We start from the raw sequence: 16525 nt of genomic DNA, 5'->3' as shown, positions 1-16525 counted from the left end.
TACCTCAGCCCAACCTATCCCCCCACTATCTGCTCTGCAGCCGAACCAGCACCTCCCTTCCCTCGCTTCCCCAGTGCATTACACCACCCCCAGGCCAACCTTATCCCCCACGAGCGCCCTCCCTCGCCTCAACCATGTTTTCATCCTTCGGGTCCCTCGCTTTCCTTCCTCTCCACAACACCCAAACCAACATGTCCCCCCCAGCCCCTTTCTCCATTCATGGGTCTATCGGTCCCCCATTCTGCTCCCTGCAACACCCCCCAGCTCACCCCGACATGCGCCCTATTCCTCCCCATCCCCCGTACGTGGGACCTCTCAGCTCCCTGTTGGCTTCCTTCCCAACCCACACACCCTCCTCGCACACCCCTGTCTCGCCAGGTCTGCGACCTTCCAGCCTCCCTTCTTCCTTTCTTCCCAACCCGCACACCCTCCTCGCACACCCCTATCTCGCCAGGTCTGCGACCTTCCAGCCTCCCTTCTTCCTTCCTTCCCAACCCACACACCCTCCTCGCACACCCCTATCTCGCCAGGTCTGCGTCCTACCAGCCTCCCTTCTTCCTTCCTTCCTTCCTAACCCACACACCCTCCTCGCACACCCCTATCTCGCCAGGTCTGCGTCCTACCAGCCTCCCTTCTTCCTTCCTTCCCACCCCACACACCCTCCTCGCACACCCCTATCTCGCCAGGTCTGCGTCCTACCAGCCTCCCTTCTTCCTTCCTTCCCACTCCACACACCCTCCTCGCACACCCCTCTCTCGCCAGGTCTGCATCCTACCAGCCTCCCTTCTTCCTTCCTTCCTTCCCAACCCACACACCCTCCTCGCACACCCCTCTCTCGCCAGGTCTGCGTCCTACCAGCCTCCCTTCTTCCTTCCTTCCCAACCCACACACCCTCCTCGCACACCCCTCTCTCGCCAGGTCTGCATCCTACCAGCCTCCCTTCTTCCTTCCTTCCTTCCCAACCCACACACCCTCCTCGCACAACCTCTCTCGCCAGGTCTGCGTCCTACCAGCCTCCCTTCTTCCTTCCTTCCTTCCCAACCCACACACCCTCCTCGCACACCCCTCTCTCGCCAGGTCTGCGTCCTACCAGCCTCCCTTCTTCCTTCCTTCCCAACCCACACACCCTCCTCGCACACCCCTCTCTCGCCAGGTCTGCGTCCTACCAGCCTCCCTTCTTCCTTCCTTCCTTCCTAACCCACACACCCTCCTCGCACACCCCTATCTCGCCAGGTCTGCGTCCTACCAGCCTCCCTTCTTCCTTCCTTCCCACCCCACACACCCTCCTCGCACACCCCTCTCTCGCCAGGTCTGCATCCTACCAGCCTCCCTTCTTCCTTCCTTCCTTCCCAACCCACACACCCTCCTCGCACACCCCTATCTCGCCATGTCTGGGACCTACCAGCCTCCCTTCTTCCTTCCTTCCCAACCCACACACCCTCCTCGCACACCTCTATCTCGCCAGGTCTGCATCCTACCAGCCTCTCTTCTTCCTTCCTTCCCAACCCACACACCCTCCTCGCACACCCCTCTCTCGCCAGGTCTGCGTCCTACCAGCCTCCCTTCTTCCTTCCTTTCTTCCCAACCCACACACCCTCCTCGCACACCCCTCTCTCGCCAGGTCTGTGTCCTACCAGCCTCCCTTCTTCCTTCCTCCTTAACCCACACACCCTCCTCGCACACCCCTCTCTCGCCAGGTCTGCATCCTACCAGCCTCCCTTCTTCCTTCCTTCCCAACCCACATACCCCTGTCTCGCCGGGCCCGGGACCTGTCAGCCTCTCTTATTCCTTCGTTCGCGCCCTCAAGTTGCACTCCTACCCCCTCACTCCTCCTCCTTCCCAACACTTCCAGCCTGCCATATCCTTCCCTAATCTGGTCTCCGCCCCAGTTATCCCTCTATTCCTGGGATCCCTTAACCCCCAGCCCTCCCCAGTTCCAATTATTGTTCCCCATGAACTTGCTGAGTTGGCTTTGCCCGCCAACCTGGGGCCCTCAAATACTCCTCCATGCTCTTCTCCATCTCTGGAGCCTCTAAATCCCCCAAACTCTCAGTGCCCCTGGGATCCTTAGATCTCTCCCCTCCACAGTGCAGCCCTCAATACCAGGTATTCAAGACAGTCATACTTACGTAGAGACCAAAATAGGAAATGAACTTCTCCACTGATCACCCCTTTGAGACTCTATTCTTCGCAGTCCTGCTGTCTCCCTCCACAGCACATGGGCAGGTCTGCTGGGTGAGCATGTCCACAGATGTGGTCTTGGGAGCCTTTAAAAAAGTAGGGGACAACTAGCAGTCGGTTTCATCCCAGGCCATGAGTTTCCTTTTGGGTACGAAGAATTCTGCTGGGTCTGCTCTGGAAAGAGACTATTTGGATGTGGGCTCAAAGCGCTCTTCTCCACTCGTATTTCTGCAGTGCCAGTGGGAGGGTAGAAGCCAGAGGCATACTTTATATGTGAGAAGTGGTTACGCGACATTACGGACTGAGATGCCAACGTGTTCACTTTTCCTAATGTGCTGGATTCAGAACCAGGGGAAAAAGTCAACTATTGGAGACTCCTCCAGTTCTGCGATGAACAGAGAGAGAAAATGAGACTATGAGCAAAATTACTGCAAATCAAGAGCTATTCCGGGTGAGCATCTCCACAGGTTAAGGGCCCAGGAGCCAACGGGAATTATGCATGTATGCCTGTCGCGCAACGGAGAGGAAGGGAGAGCTGTGGTGTGTCACGGCTGACTGACTCAGCGTTCTTTTAGCGGACCTGATACAGAGGGCAGAGGGGAAAAGGGCTAACGGGTAGAATTCCCACAGCCACTGAACTTTTTCTACCGCGATTGCAGAGGAATCAATGGGGGACCCTGGCCAGAGAAGAAACCGACGGAGATGGACTTGACCTGCCCGGACGTGATTCCCGGGACTCCTGAAGGGTGCTCGGCCTTCCCATGGCTCTGTGTGAGTAAGAGATGCGTGCTTTGAAATCTTCAAGCGTCCTGGCAGTATGTTTCTTCTGAGGCAGAGAGCTTCCTGCTGGGGCACGGAGCCTGGTGGCTTGGGGACTGGTGACGGGGCAGTAGGCGGTTCAACAGCGTGGATAGAGATTCAAGACCTCCTTTCTCTCCACGTTCCTGCAGTGGTAGCGGGAGGGAGTGGCCGATGGTGGGAGGCTGCGGTGCGATGGTGGGAGGAGAAGCGATGCCGTGTCCTTGCGGACTGAAACACTAAGTTGTTTGTTTGTTTTTTCTCCTTTGCCTGGTTCAGTAGGAAGCAATAAGAAGTCAACCGTCCCGGTGTCCTGCCCTCTCAGGATGGAATGAAAACGAGAACAGCGAGCTCGGGAGCTTGGTCGAAGCGAGGCAAGAACCGTCCGGCTGGGAGCGGAGCAGCCATCGCTGACACGGAGATAAGTGTCGGGTCTGGAAATCTCTCGTCTTACGGCCCACTCGGGTCTAGTAAGGGAAGTCACGTTTGCTTAGACAGCGAGTCCGAGCGGAAGTTCCCGAGGTGCTGCCTTGGTTGTGGGAGAAACAGGGCTCCCGTTTGTCAGGGGTGCTGGTTTCTCTGGAACCCGGTGTCCTTCTCAGCAGACGCTTGGCTCGAGGAGGAAGACGCAAGGTGGTAAGGTTTCTGGCTGCCTCTCATGTGTTTCTCTCTTGTTGCTCTCTCGTATTGGCCAATACATTCTGTCTGTCTGTTCCTGTCTGTGTCTTTGTCCTTGCTCTGCTTTTGCGGTGTCTTTGTACAGCACACTTGCAGGCATTCCAGATGAGCATCTCCAAGGGGTAAGGGCTCAGGAGCCAACGGAAATTCTGCAGGTTCGCCAGTCGCGCAAGGGAGAGCGGTGGTGCGTCATGGCTGACTGACTCAGTGTTCTTGTAGAGGGCCCTATACATAGGCGAGGGGTAGGGGGAAGGGCTAAAGGATAGAATTCCCACAGCCACAGACCTTAGTGAGTGAGAGGTCTCTTCAGTCACGCCGCTCGCGGGTCTCGCTGCAGGGAGGGATTCTGGTGCCGCTCTCGGGTCGTGCAGCTGGGGGGGAGGGGTCTCTGGGGCCACTCTCAGGTCGTGCTGCTGGGGGGGTCTCTGGGGCCACGCTCCACTAGTGCAGCTGGGGGGGGTGTCTCTGGCGCCGCTATTGGGTCTCGCTGCTGGGCGCTGTCTCTGGCGCCTCGCTGGGGTGATGCTGCTGGGGATCACTCTGGCGCCTCTATCGGGTCGTGCTGCTCAGGGAGGTCTCTGGTGCCGCTCTCGAGTCGCGCTGCTGGGAGGGTCTCCGGCGCCTCTCTGGGGTGATGCTGCTGGGGGGGGGGGTCTCTAGCGCCTCCTTGGGATCATGCTGCTGTGGGGGGTCTCTGGCTCCGCTCTCAGGTCGCGCTGCTGGGGAGGGGGTCTGTGGCGCCTCCTTGGGATCATGCAGCTGGAGGGGTCTCTGGCTCCGCTCTCCGGTCGTGCTGCTGGGGGGGGGGTCTGTGGCGCCACTCTCGGGTCACAGTACTTGGGGGGGGGGGGTCTCTGGCTTTGCTCTCCGGTCCCGCTGTTGGAGGGTCTCTAGTGCCGCTCTCCGGTCACGGTGCTGCAGGGGGTGTCTCTGGCTCCACTCTCGGGTCATGCTTCTGGGGAGGGGTCTCTGGCACGTATCTCAGGTCGTGCTGCTGGGGGTTCTCTGTCGCCGCTCTCGGGTCGCGTTGCTCGGGGGGATCTCTGTCGCCACTTTCGGCTCGTGCTGCTGGGGGGGGTCTCTGGCGCGCCTCTTGATGATGGTGGTGGGCGGGGTCTCTGGCGCCTCTCTCAGGTCATGCAGCCGGGGAGGGTGTCTCTGGCGCTGCTATCGGGTTGTGCAGCTTGGGGGGGGTGTCTGGCATCGCTCTCGGGTCGCATTGCTCGGGGGGGAGCCTCTGGCACCGCTTTCGGGTGATGCTGCTGGGGGGGGTCTCTAGCGTCGCTCTCTGGTCGCTCTGCTGGGGGGGTCTCTGGCTCTGCTCTCGGGTCGTTCAGCTGGGGGGGTCTCTGGCGCCGTTCTCCAGTCGCGCTGCTGGGGGACTCTCTGGCGCCGCTCTCGGGTGATGCTGCTGGGGGGGGGTCCCCGGCGCCGCTCTCGGGTCGCGTTCCTCGGGCAGGGTCTCTGGCACCGCTCTTGGGTCGTGCGGCTGTGGGGTCTCTGGCTCCGCTCTCGGGTGATGCTGCTGGGGGTGGTCTCTGGCGTCACTCTCGGGTCGCGTTGCTCGGGGTGGGGTCTTTGGCGCTGCTTACGGGTGATGCTGGTCGGGGAGGGTTCTCTAGCGCCACTCTCCGGTCGTGGTGCTGCAGGAGGTATCTCTAGCTCCACTCTCGGGTCATGCTTCTGGGGTGGGTCTCTGGCACCTATCTCAGGTCGCGCTACTGGGGGTTCTCTGTCGCCGCTCTCGGGTCGCGTTGCTCGAGGGTGGGGTCTCTGTCGCCACTTTCGGCTCGTGCTGCTGGGGGGGGTGTCTGGCACGCCTCTCGGATGATGGTGCTGGGCGGGGTCTCTGGCGCCGCTCTCGGGTGATGCTGTTCGTGGGGGTCCCCGGCGCCGCTCTCGGGTCACGTTGCTCGGGCGGGGTCTCTGGCGCCGCTCTTGAGTCATTCTGCTGTGGGGTCTCTGGCTCCGCTCTCGGGTCGTTCAGCTGGGGGGGTTTCTGGCGTCGCTCTCGGGTCGCGCTGCTGGGAGGGGTCTCTGGCGCTGCTCTCCGGTCGCACTGCTGGGGAGGGGTCTCTGGTGCTGCTCTCGGGTGATGATGCTCGGGGGGGTCTCTAGCACCGCTCTCCGGTCGGGCTGCTGCGGGGGGTCTCTGGCGCCGCTCTCGGGTGACGCTGCTGGGGGGGGTCTCTGGCGCCGCTCTCGGGTGATGATGCTGGGGGGGGTCTCTGGCGCCGCTCTCGGGTGATGATGCTGGGGGGGGTCTCTGGCGCCGCTCTCGGGTCACGGTGCTGGGGGGGTCTCTGGTGCTGCTCTCGGGTCCTGCTGTTGGGGGGGGTCTCTGGTGCCGCTCTCGGGTCGCGCTGCTGGGGGGGGTCTCTGGAGCCTCTCTCCGGTCGCGCTGCAGAGGGGGGCGTGTCACTGGCTCCGCTATCCGGTGATGCTGCTGCGGGGGGTCTCTGGCACCTCTCTCAGGTTTTGCTGCTGGGTGGGTGTCTGGGGCTGCTCTCGGATCGCGCTGCTGGGGGGGGGTCTCTGGGGCCGCTCTCGGGTGATGCTGCTCGGGGAGGTCTCTGCTGCCACTCTCTGGTAGCGGTGCTGGGGGTGGAGTTTCTGTCTCCACTCTCGGGTGATGCTTCTGGAGGGGGTCTCCGGCGCCGCTCTCGGGTCGTGCTCCTCGGCGGTGGGGTCTCTGTCACCACTTTCAGCTTGTGCTGCTGGGGGGGGTCTCTGGCGCGCCTCTCGGGTGATGCTGCTGGGGGGGTCTCTGGCGCCGCTCTCGGGTGATGCTGCTGGGGGGTCTCTGGCTCCGCTCTCGGGTGATACTGCTGGGGGGGGGTCTCTGGCGCTGCTCTCGGGTCATGCTGCTGGGGGGTCTCTGGCTCCGCTCTCGGGTGATACTGCTGGGGGGGGGGTCTCTGGCATCGCTCTCGGGTGATACTGCTGGGGGGGGGGTCTCTGGCATCGCTCTCGGGTGATGCTGCTGGGGGGGGTCTCTGGCGTCGCTCTCGGGTGATGCTGCTGGGGGGGTCTCTGGCTCCGCTCTCGGGTGATACTGCTGGGGGGGGGTCTCTGGCATCGCTCTCGGGTGATACTGCTGGGGGGGGGGTCTCTGGCATCGCTCTCGGGTGATGCTGCTGGGGGGGTTTCTGGCGTCGCTCTCGCGTGATGCTGCTGGGGGGGTCTCTGGTGTCGGGGACTTTAACCCGGACGGCCTCCGTTCGTTGTCTGACCGCAAAGAGACAGGCAACACCAGCAAGATCCAATCACAAGCTCTTTATTGAATAGTGCGCACTACAATAGAGAGCGGCCTGTCTCCCAAGTGAACCAGCCACGATTTCAGTAACAAGTAAGATTATATAGACAGTTCCGTCGCGTCATAAAACATTTGCCCAAGCATCTTAGCCCCCCCTTAATTAGTTAGAAGCTTCTAGTGTTAATGTGTATACTTCATGGCCTTAAGCAATTCATAATACGTCAACAGCTTTCTTATCAGCCCAGAAGGCAAGTACCAAACAACAAAGAGACAGGGAGTTAAAACAACAGAGGGCAGAGACAGTTTGTTAAGATCAGGGTGAGAACAGAAACAGGGAGTTACTTTATCAGTTCTCAAACTAGCTGTTCCCATCACAACTGGTATAGGAATGCAGCCTTTTACTTATTTTACTTCTGCAACTCAAGCAAGTATGTAGGGAGCGCCTCCTTGCTTGAACCATGTCTCTAGTTCTGCTCAGGGACTACCTAGAAACCTTTGTTAACCTCTTTCCTTGATTTGTCTTAACATAACTGCTCTGGGCCCAATTCTCTAGGGCCTAACAATAGGATCGTTACTAGAATTGGTCTGATAATGACTAATTTGGGTGTGAGCAGGCCTAGGTTCATTAGCATCTGGAGCAGGGATTTCCCATCAGGCAGTGCTTCTCTGCTTTCGGTGTCCCATAGTTCAGTGCGGTTCCTGCCTTGGAAGAGCTGCTCTCCATTCTGTATGCTAATGAGATGTCCCTCTGTTCCATCTTTAATGCAAATGAGGCTGGGGTGTTTCCTTAATTGTATCACCCTTGTCTGAAGCAGTTTAGGTCCGTCTTCCCCGGCCTTTTCATTGCTTTGTCTTTGATTCTAGCAGAGGCCTGAGGGAGGGGGATGGTTTTCCATGAATGTCACTCCCTGACTCCCCAAGAGCACAAGGCTGACAGGTGACCATGTTCTGGTTCCCCAATAATCACAGAGCTGCAATTATAAAGGGGATCTTTACCAGCCGTGCAGCCCCTGATATTAAAAGGAAATTACAGAAAAAGGAAGACTTAATGGGCATGTCCATGGCACAGATTCTGGAAACTGCAAATAGGGCTTATTCCCTGAGAGAGGGAGAAAAGGAAAAGAAGCAAGTGAAAATGATGGTAGCTGCAGTACAGGCTGGTGCTAGGGGAAGGTTACAGGAAAGAGGACGGAGCCGTGGACACAGGCGTCCTGGCCTGCAGGGAAGATGTCTGGGTCGCAACCAGTGTGCCTTGTGTCGAAAGGAGGGACACTGGAAAAATGAATGCCCCGAAAGAGAATGTGCCCCCATGATGGCAGCAGAGTCTCATGAATAGGGATGTCAGGGGAAACGGATCATCCTGCCCCCGGAACCCCAAGTAAAAATGAGGGTGGGAAATTCGGAAATAGACTTTTTAGTGAACTCTAGGGTGGCACGAACCGCTGTAAACCAACCCCTTCAGCTGCCCGTGGCGGACTCCCTCACTGTGGTAGGTGCCACAGGAAAAGGAACCCAGAATGCGCTCTGGGAAACAGAACTATAACTCACAAGCTGGTCTATCTCCCCGAGTGCCCAACGCTGCTGCTGCTGGGACGGGACCTGCTTTGTCGCTTAGGTGCCACCCTGCATTTCACCCAGGATGAAATAACCCTTACCTTACCCCCCGAGAATGCCTGGATAATGACTCTGGCAGCTGAGCCCTCTGCCGTGCAAGCCCCTGAGTGGAGCCAGTGAGAAGATCAGGTGTACCCCCTAGTATGGTCATCAGGGGTCCCGGGAAAGGCCACACACCAAACCCCTGTCAGCGTTCAGCTCCTCCCAGGCAAAAGCCTGGTGCGGATCAAACAGTATCCGATTAAGAGGAAGCCAGAGAAGGGTTGCAAGAGACTATGGACCGGTTCTTAAGCTGCGGTACACTTCGGGAATGTCAGTCAGCCTGGAACACCCCCATCTTGCCTGTCCGGAAGCCGGATGGCACATATCGACTAGTCCAGGACTTAAAGGCGGTTAATGAACGAGTTAAGACGCTGCACCCCCTTGTCCCAAACCCGTGTACACTGTTAGCCTCCATAGGAGGACAGTATACCCACTTTTCGGTTCTCGATTTGAAAGATGCTTTCTTCACGATTCCGGTTGATGCTCCATCTCAGGAGATTTTCGCTTTCGAGTGGGAAGACACAAAAAGGGTTAAGAAACAGCTTTGCTAGACAGTGTTGGCCCAGGGATTTAAAAATTCCCCCACCCTTTTTAGCCAGGCCCTGGCCAGAGACCTGGCCGAGTGGGACAATGAAGACAAGGTACTCCTTCTGCGATATGTAGATGACTTGTTAATTGTCGCTGTGGGCCTAACCCCCTGCCTTAAAGCTCGCAAGCAGCTCAGGGCATTTCTGAGTATGGCAGGCTTTTGTAAAATATGGATTCCAGAGTTTGGACTGTGGGCTAAGCCATTGTATGAATGTGTTAAAAGAACAGATCAGGACCCTTTTCACTGGTCCACAGAAGCCGACCAAGCATTTAAAACTTTAAAAAGAAAACTGATGGAAGCCCCAGCCCTGGATCTCTGCAAGCCGTTTCAACTGTTTGGACATGAATGAAAAAGGGTGGCCTTGGGAGTGCTTACTCAGTTATTAAGCACCTGGAGACGTCCCGTGGCCTACTTTTCCAAACAACTCGATCAAGTAGCCAAGGGCTGGCCGGCATGTTTACGGGCGGTCGCAGCAACAGCCTTAGTACTTGAAGAAGCCGAGAAGCTGACGTTGAGGAGGGTCGTGCAAGTGTATACTCCCCATATGGTCCAAGCCCTGCTGGACGCTAAGGGTAGTCTTTGGCTCACCCAGGCTGGGGTAGCTCAGTATCAAGCTAAGCTTTTAGAGAACCCCGAAGTAACCTTGCTAACCTGTCCCTGCCTTAACCCAGCTACTCTTTTACCGGATACAGAGCAGCAGGAACACGACTGCTTGGAGATAATAGATGCCTAATACTCCAGCCGTCCAGACTTAAAGGATCAACCGCTCCCTAATGCGGATTGTGAGTGGTACACTGATGGTAGTAGTGTTGTGGTAGACGGGCAAAGGAGGGTGGGCTACGCTGTTGTGACCCTCCACGATACCGTGGAAGCTGAGGGTTTGCCTGCTGGGACATCTGCCCAGTTTACTGAACTAGTAGCCCTGACCCGTGCGCTCGAACTGTCAGAAGGAAAACGAGTCAACATCTTTACCGATTCCAGATATGCTTTTGACGTACTACATGCTCATGCTAGTCTGTGGAAACAGAGGGGCATGCTGACATTCCAAGGCTGCCCGGTCAAGCATAGGGCCCACATTCTTCAGCTCCTGGAAGCAGTGCAACTCCCCTTGGCAGTGGTGGTGGTACACTGCAAGGCTCATCAGAGGGATGACCAAGACATGGCAAATGGAAATGCCTAGGCAGACAGGGAAGCCAAGCGTTCTGCCACCCTGCAACCCCTGGAAGCAGAGAACACCTATATGCAGGCCCTCATCCCATCTGTGGGGGAGCTCCCGACCCCTCAGTACTCACCTGAAGAAAGAAACCTGGCCGCCAAGCTCGGGCTCCGGGAAAAGGAGGGATGGCTCCACTCCACAGAAGGAAAGATCCTCCTACTGAAAGACCTAATCCGACCAGTGCTGCAGAGACTACATCAAACCACTCACGCCGGCAAAGAGGCTCTAACCCAGCTTATGAATAAATACTTCTTAACCTCTAGACTTCAGCCCCTAGCATCTCAGATACAGGCCAACTGTCTAGTCTGTCAAAAGAACAACCCTCGACCAGGATTTTCAGTACCACCAGCTACTCTGGAACCCACCCCAGGCCCGGGATTAGTTTAGCAGATAGATTTCACTGAGCTCCCACGGACTCAAAGGTTCAAATACCTCCTCGTCCTGGTGGATCGATTTAGCGAATGGCCTGAAGCCTTCCTGTGCCATAACTATACAGCCAAGACTGTGGTTCTCAAGTTTGTCAAGGAACTCATCCCCTGCTTCAGGCTGCCCCAGTAGATAGAATCTGACAACAGAACCCACTTTACGTCCAAAGTTGTCCACCACATAGCAGCCGCCCTACAAATCCCGTGGAAGCTCCACACGCCATGGCGACCGCAGGCCAGTGGAGTGGTGGAACGCACAAATCAGACCCTTAAGCGTCACCTCTCGAAAATCTGTCAAGAAGCCTCCCTACGGTAGTCTGATGCTTTGCCCAGTGTTTTGCTCCGCATCCGCACTCTCCCAAAGGGTAGATTAAGGCTTAGCCCCTTCGAAATTATGTTTGGAAGGGCATAGCCTATGAATAGGACACCGGCTCTGGCAAGGGAGTAGGAACTAAGATGCGGCTTTTTATCTCAGTATATGTGCTCTCTGTCTGCTGCTCTCTCTTCTCTTCACAGGTACACCAAAGACTCACAGCCTCTTCCGCTAGATGCCTCTGTCCACTGCTTGCAGCCGAGAGACTCCATGCTCGTTCGTACCTGGAAAGACGAGCCTCTCCGGGAGAAGTGGAAAGGACCCCACACCGTCCTGCTGGTTTCCCACACGGCAGCAAAGGTTGAAAGACACAAAAACTGGATTCATCACTCGCGTCTGAAAGTAGTGCCCACATCGCCGCCAGCAGAACAGTAGACCGTCCAGCCCACCAGAGCATCATCCACTGACGCTCTGGGACTTAAGTTGTTGTTTAAAAAGCGCCGAGGGGTTAGGGGTTCTGTTAAGAACATAGCTGCCCTGTCCAGTAGACTCACCATGAGTTCTAATGCAGAGTTTGCCCTACTAATACTTTTAGCCACAGGTGCCAGTCTCTTGTTGTCTCCTGTGTAGCCCTCCACGCATGCAGGATGGGGAAAAGACTCTGCAAACTTGGCTACTAACACATATGAAGCCCTAAAGGTTGCCTTCGCCTGCGAATTTAATCTCTCCAACTGCTGGGTGTGTGCACTGAATCAGCTTTTGTCCTCAGAATATGAGAAAACTCAGACAAAAGTTTGTTGAGTATTCTCAAAGGAGGGAGCTGTTGGGGTCACTGGGCATGATCCTAGGTAACTCAGGGGAGTGGAAGATCACGAGAATCGATGAAGTGCCCCTGCTCTAAGCCCAAGCACCCTAAAAGCACCCCCCCCCTTCCACCATTTCCTCCCCCCAGGCATAACTTTTCTCTGGCTCGCTAATAGCTAGGAACAGTAAGACAGACCTTGAAGTTGCCTAGTTACTATTGTGGGAGAAAAATCAAATAACTCCAATTGTGTCTAAGGGGAGACTGTGCAGAAATCATAACTTTCTAAAAGAAAACTGCTGTAAGGGTTAAAAAGTTTTCCAGGCCTCTCTCCCTGTAACAGAGAGAAATCAAATTAGCTCTAATCAAAAACCCTTACAAATGACTATCTCAAATTCATGGATACTCCTAGTCTGTCACAATTTGTCATGTAAACCCTTATCTTTGTCACAGTTTGCCTTGTAGACTCCTCCACTCAAGTTCTCATGTGGCTTTGTGTACTGTAAAAACTTACTTCTAGCACTCCTGGGGTGAACAGAAGTCTCAAAGTACTTCTGCTGAGACTTTGATATGTTAAAGAAGAACAATCCACAACTGAGCTGTCTAAGCATTCTGTATAAAGGATACCTGAATCTGTCTGTCAGGGCTGCTGCTTCACTCTTGGAAGTGACAGCCTGCATGCATGCATCATAAAGTTTTCTCTTCTAAGTTTCTTTCCTGCCTCACTGATTTGACCTCCGGCCTCGAACCCTTCTGGGGGCTCTGTACCCCAGGGGAGCGAGATTTCCCCCTCACTATCAGTGGTATAGAAGAAGAATTCAGATATGTCTCTGTAGAGGGGAGGAGGAGGGAGAAGGCTGGCAGCATGTTCCAGCGTGGGAAACTTGCTACAGTTCACTATTTTCTTGCAAGTAAACAACCTGAGTATATAAGGAGGGAAAACTGCTTACGTTAGTGTGCTTGATCTGAGATGTCTAGTCTCCTGGCACCTATTTGAGCGTTCAAATAAACCTTTTTTTGCTTCTCCACACCGGTGTGTTTTTTAGAGCACGCACACCGGGCACCGAACCCAGCTGTTGCCCCCCTCGGGCACTCTGTGTCGGTAACACTAGCGTTCTGTTTGCCTTTTTGACCACCGCCGCACACTGCATGGACATTTGCAGAGAACTATCCACGATAACTCCAAGATCTCTTTCCTGATTAGTTGTAGCTAAATTAGCCCCCATCATTTTGTATGTATAGTTGGGGTTATTTTTTCCAGTGTGCAGAAATAGATACTGGTATTGCATTTATACAGAGCATTACAACAGTTCCCTTTTCCTCTCTTCCAGATGGGCAGAGGGCAAAGGGCCCCTTGCAGCTGAATTCTCCCCCGTGGAGGTAAAGAGTTTGAGCTGAGCCTTATTCCAAAACACCGAGAGGAGAGCAGTGGTCCTTGCCAAAATTAAATAGCCTCGTGGTTAGTCCTGGAGAACAGAGCTTGCTCTGGAAAAGCCACAGTGCCTCAGGTCAAAGTGTTACTTGGATTTTACCCTTTTTTATACCATTCTAAATCTTTACGGAAGCACTTTCTGGAGGCCTGGCCAATGGGGAAGAAAATCTCTTGCACCTCAGCATTTATAAAATTAATGCAGCAGTCAAATGCCGCTTTGCCTCCCAAAACAAAGGAAAGTAATACTTTGGCAGTGGCTCTTATTATTGCATCCACTTCCCAGAGAGAGCACTGTGCTGTGAAACTTTGGCTCTTGCCATGATTACTCTACCAGCCCAGACCCATTTTGTTTAAAAAGGGGTAACTTATCAGCTAGAAAAAATTCATTGCCACCTTGTTAACCATGTTGGCGGTGCGCTTAACTTTGGTGACTAGGGTTGCCAGATGGTTACAACAAAAATACCGGACGTACTTGACATGACATCACAATCTACATTACATCTTATTTAGAAAATACCAGACATTTATATTTTCTTATTTATATTTTCTTAATTTGTTTCCTGAACAGAAAGCTCAAATACTGGACTGTCAGATTCACATCTGGACACCTGGCAACCCTAGTGGTGGTGGCGGATTCTGGAAGTGGTGCCGTTTTTCTAGATCATACAAAGTTTAAATGGGATCAGGCATCAACTTTGGGAAAAATCCTAAAATCATAAAAAAGGGCCCTAACTCAGATGCATAATCTAATTTTGACCCGAATGGTAGAAGATTTTCTAAATACAATTGGTTATGCAACAATGTATGCAAAATGGTGTTGTTTTGGAAAGTTTGGGAAACTTTTAGCTCCAGGCAATCAATTATTTGCACATTACTGTACCTTTTTTGCCTTTAGTGAGAGCTGAAGTCCAGTCACGTGATAATAAGTGCTTGTTTGTAGCATATAACAGTGTTTTTCAACCAGTGGTACGAGTACCTTTAGGGGTACTCGACAGAAGTCTGAGGGGTATGTCAACACAACTGAAATTTGGAGAAAACTGAATTTTTGTTTAAAAGTTTTACAGCGTTTTATTATTTTTGTACTTTTACACCCAAAAATTGTATTGCCTACCCGGCTACGATTAAGTTGTTTAAACAAATATGTTGCAATGGTAGAAAAAAAATTGTCTGTCTAAAAACTGTAGGTATTGGGGGTATTTATAATTTTTAAGGGGTACTTTATAAAAAAAAAGTTTGAGAAACACTGGCATATAATACATCAACATTTTGTCATTTTTTTGTAGAACAGACTGATTTGAGAAGCTTTTTCAGTCTGCTGTTATGCAAGTGACAAGACACCCACTTCCTAAAAAAGCAAACCATGTTTTTGGGCTCCGCGCAGCAGAGACATAAGCCTAAAGCACACATGGTACCAATGTAACTTCAATGACAACACACGTTAACTCCTCCAAGAACAATAATGCCTTTTGGTAGAAGGGCTGTTGAATATCTTTCATGAATCAAGCGTATGAATAGCAAAGTATCACCATGTACTCTCATGTAATCCGATATAGACACTACTATTCAGTGTCTAATGCAGCACCCCTCCAAGCTATATTACTCCCCAAAATAGTCTCAGTAATTTGCAGACTGAATAATTTCTGCTCCCCAAGTCTCTCCTGCTACATTTGCCCCCTCACAGTTGGGGGCCTGGGAGCACCCCAGATCCTCTCTCTTGCAGCTGCATCTCCTCCTTGCACAGGCGTGCTCATGGCCACACTGCGCAGAGGTGCGGGTGGCATCCGGAGCGGGCAGCAGGAGAGGCCTGTAGAGACAAGCTATCCCATGCTGTCTGTCACCCAGCTGGTGCCTGCAGGGGACACGGGTAGATACCGAACTGTTGTATGAGTCCATAGGGGCTGATCATTTGTACAGTTCAGGTGTTCCTGAAGAGGGGCATTGTTAACAGTTTCTCACTTACTTTCTTCTTCTTTGCAAACATCTCATAGCCCCCATTATCCAGCAATGCTGCTGCGACAGTACAGGGCCAACCCCTGTGAGACAGAGCCTGCCACTGCAGGGGAACTGGACTGCCCTTTGCTATCTATCATCAGATGGAGCAAGTGACGCTGAGCAAGGGTTACTTCATTCAGCTGCCACGGGGTTTGTCATTAACACTCTGGCTAGTCACATCTGTCCGTGCCATGAATTGAAAGTAATGGGCCTAATTTACAAAGCCAGCCACAGCAGAGGCATAGCTACCTCCTAGGCAGTTCTGTCCCCTTCGATGTGTGACCGCGGACGAGCCTTTCATCTCTTTGACCTCACGCTGCAGGCAATGGGGGCGGGTTTACAGCCCGGCCCACTGCAGCAGCCCCGGGATGTAAGTGGGGCAGCTCAGGAGGGGGAATCAAGGGGGGCTTGGAGGCTTTGAACGTCCCCTCCCTGGGAGAAGGGCATATGCTTGGCTCCTCCCCAGAGGCTGCTCCAGCCAGCAGTCCTCATACTCTGCATCCGCGACATCCCCCACTGGCTCTGTAGGGATAACATATCAATGTATTAAAAATGTGATTCCCCCAAATGGAAGTGACTCCCCATAATTTGTTCCCCACAACTTAACAAATAATAATAATAAGAAGAATTAATAATAAATCTAAACACTTTTAAGATTGTTAAATGTCTAGATTTATAATTATTGCCCCTCCAGAATATAACTTGTTAGGAATATAATATTAGGACTATAAAGCCAGAAATAGTCTCCCCCCCCCCCCCCCCCCCCCCCCCCCCGTGTCCCAGAGCATGCCCAAGCTTGTGCAAGGGTCTGCTTGAAATTGACATTGTACTCTGCTCTGGGAGCCAAGCCCTGTAATTTACTAAGGGCATTGTTACATAATTGAGCTGGTCTCTTCAAACCATTGTAAAGCAATACATTGTAACGATCACAAAGTGAGACAATTGTAACTATAACTAACTCAGAATTAGGGAATGTATGTAAGAGAGAGAGTGCTTGGATGATGAATGAATGGTTTTGAGAGGTCCCAGCCTGAGAATGCAGCAACAAAGGGCTGAAGAAGGAGTCAGGTGCCAGTGCAACCAAAAGGTGTCAAGTGGAGACTGGAGATCCACCCGATGAGATCACTGACGAGCACCTGGCAGCCACCCTGGAGACATCAGCATGATGCAGCAATTCCCATAGACTG

At 53.6% G+C, this 16525-nt stretch overlaps 1 long non-coding RNA gene across 2 annotated transcripts; it reads left to right on the top strand.

Annotated features, from left to right (window-relative positions):
* Positions 1–1008: 1008 nt before the first annotated feature.
* LOC142820537 (uncharacterized) lies at positions 1009–16083 on the top strand. Of its 2 annotated transcripts, XR_012897760.1 has the most exons (6): positions 1009–2632; positions 2841–2952; positions 3259–3615; positions 11316–11472; positions 13246–13294; positions 14630–16083. It is a non-coding gene; the product is annotated as an uncharacterized LOC142820537 (long non-coding RNA). The 2 variants fall into 2 exon arrangements; XR_012897759.1 differs by having other exon boundaries at positions 13246–16083.
* The last annotated feature ends 442 nt before the right edge of the window (positions 16084–16525 follow it).

The sequence above is a fragment of the Pelodiscus sinensis genome, chromosome 26 (genome assembly GCF_049634645.1).
Source record: "Pelodiscus sinensis isolate JC-2024 chromosome 26, ASM4963464v1, whole genome shotgun sequence".
Taxonomy (NCBI): domain Eukaryota; kingdom Metazoa; phylum Chordata; order Testudines; family Trionychidae; genus Pelodiscus; species Pelodiscus sinensis.
This window is presented reverse-complemented; position numbering and strand designations above follow the sequence as displayed.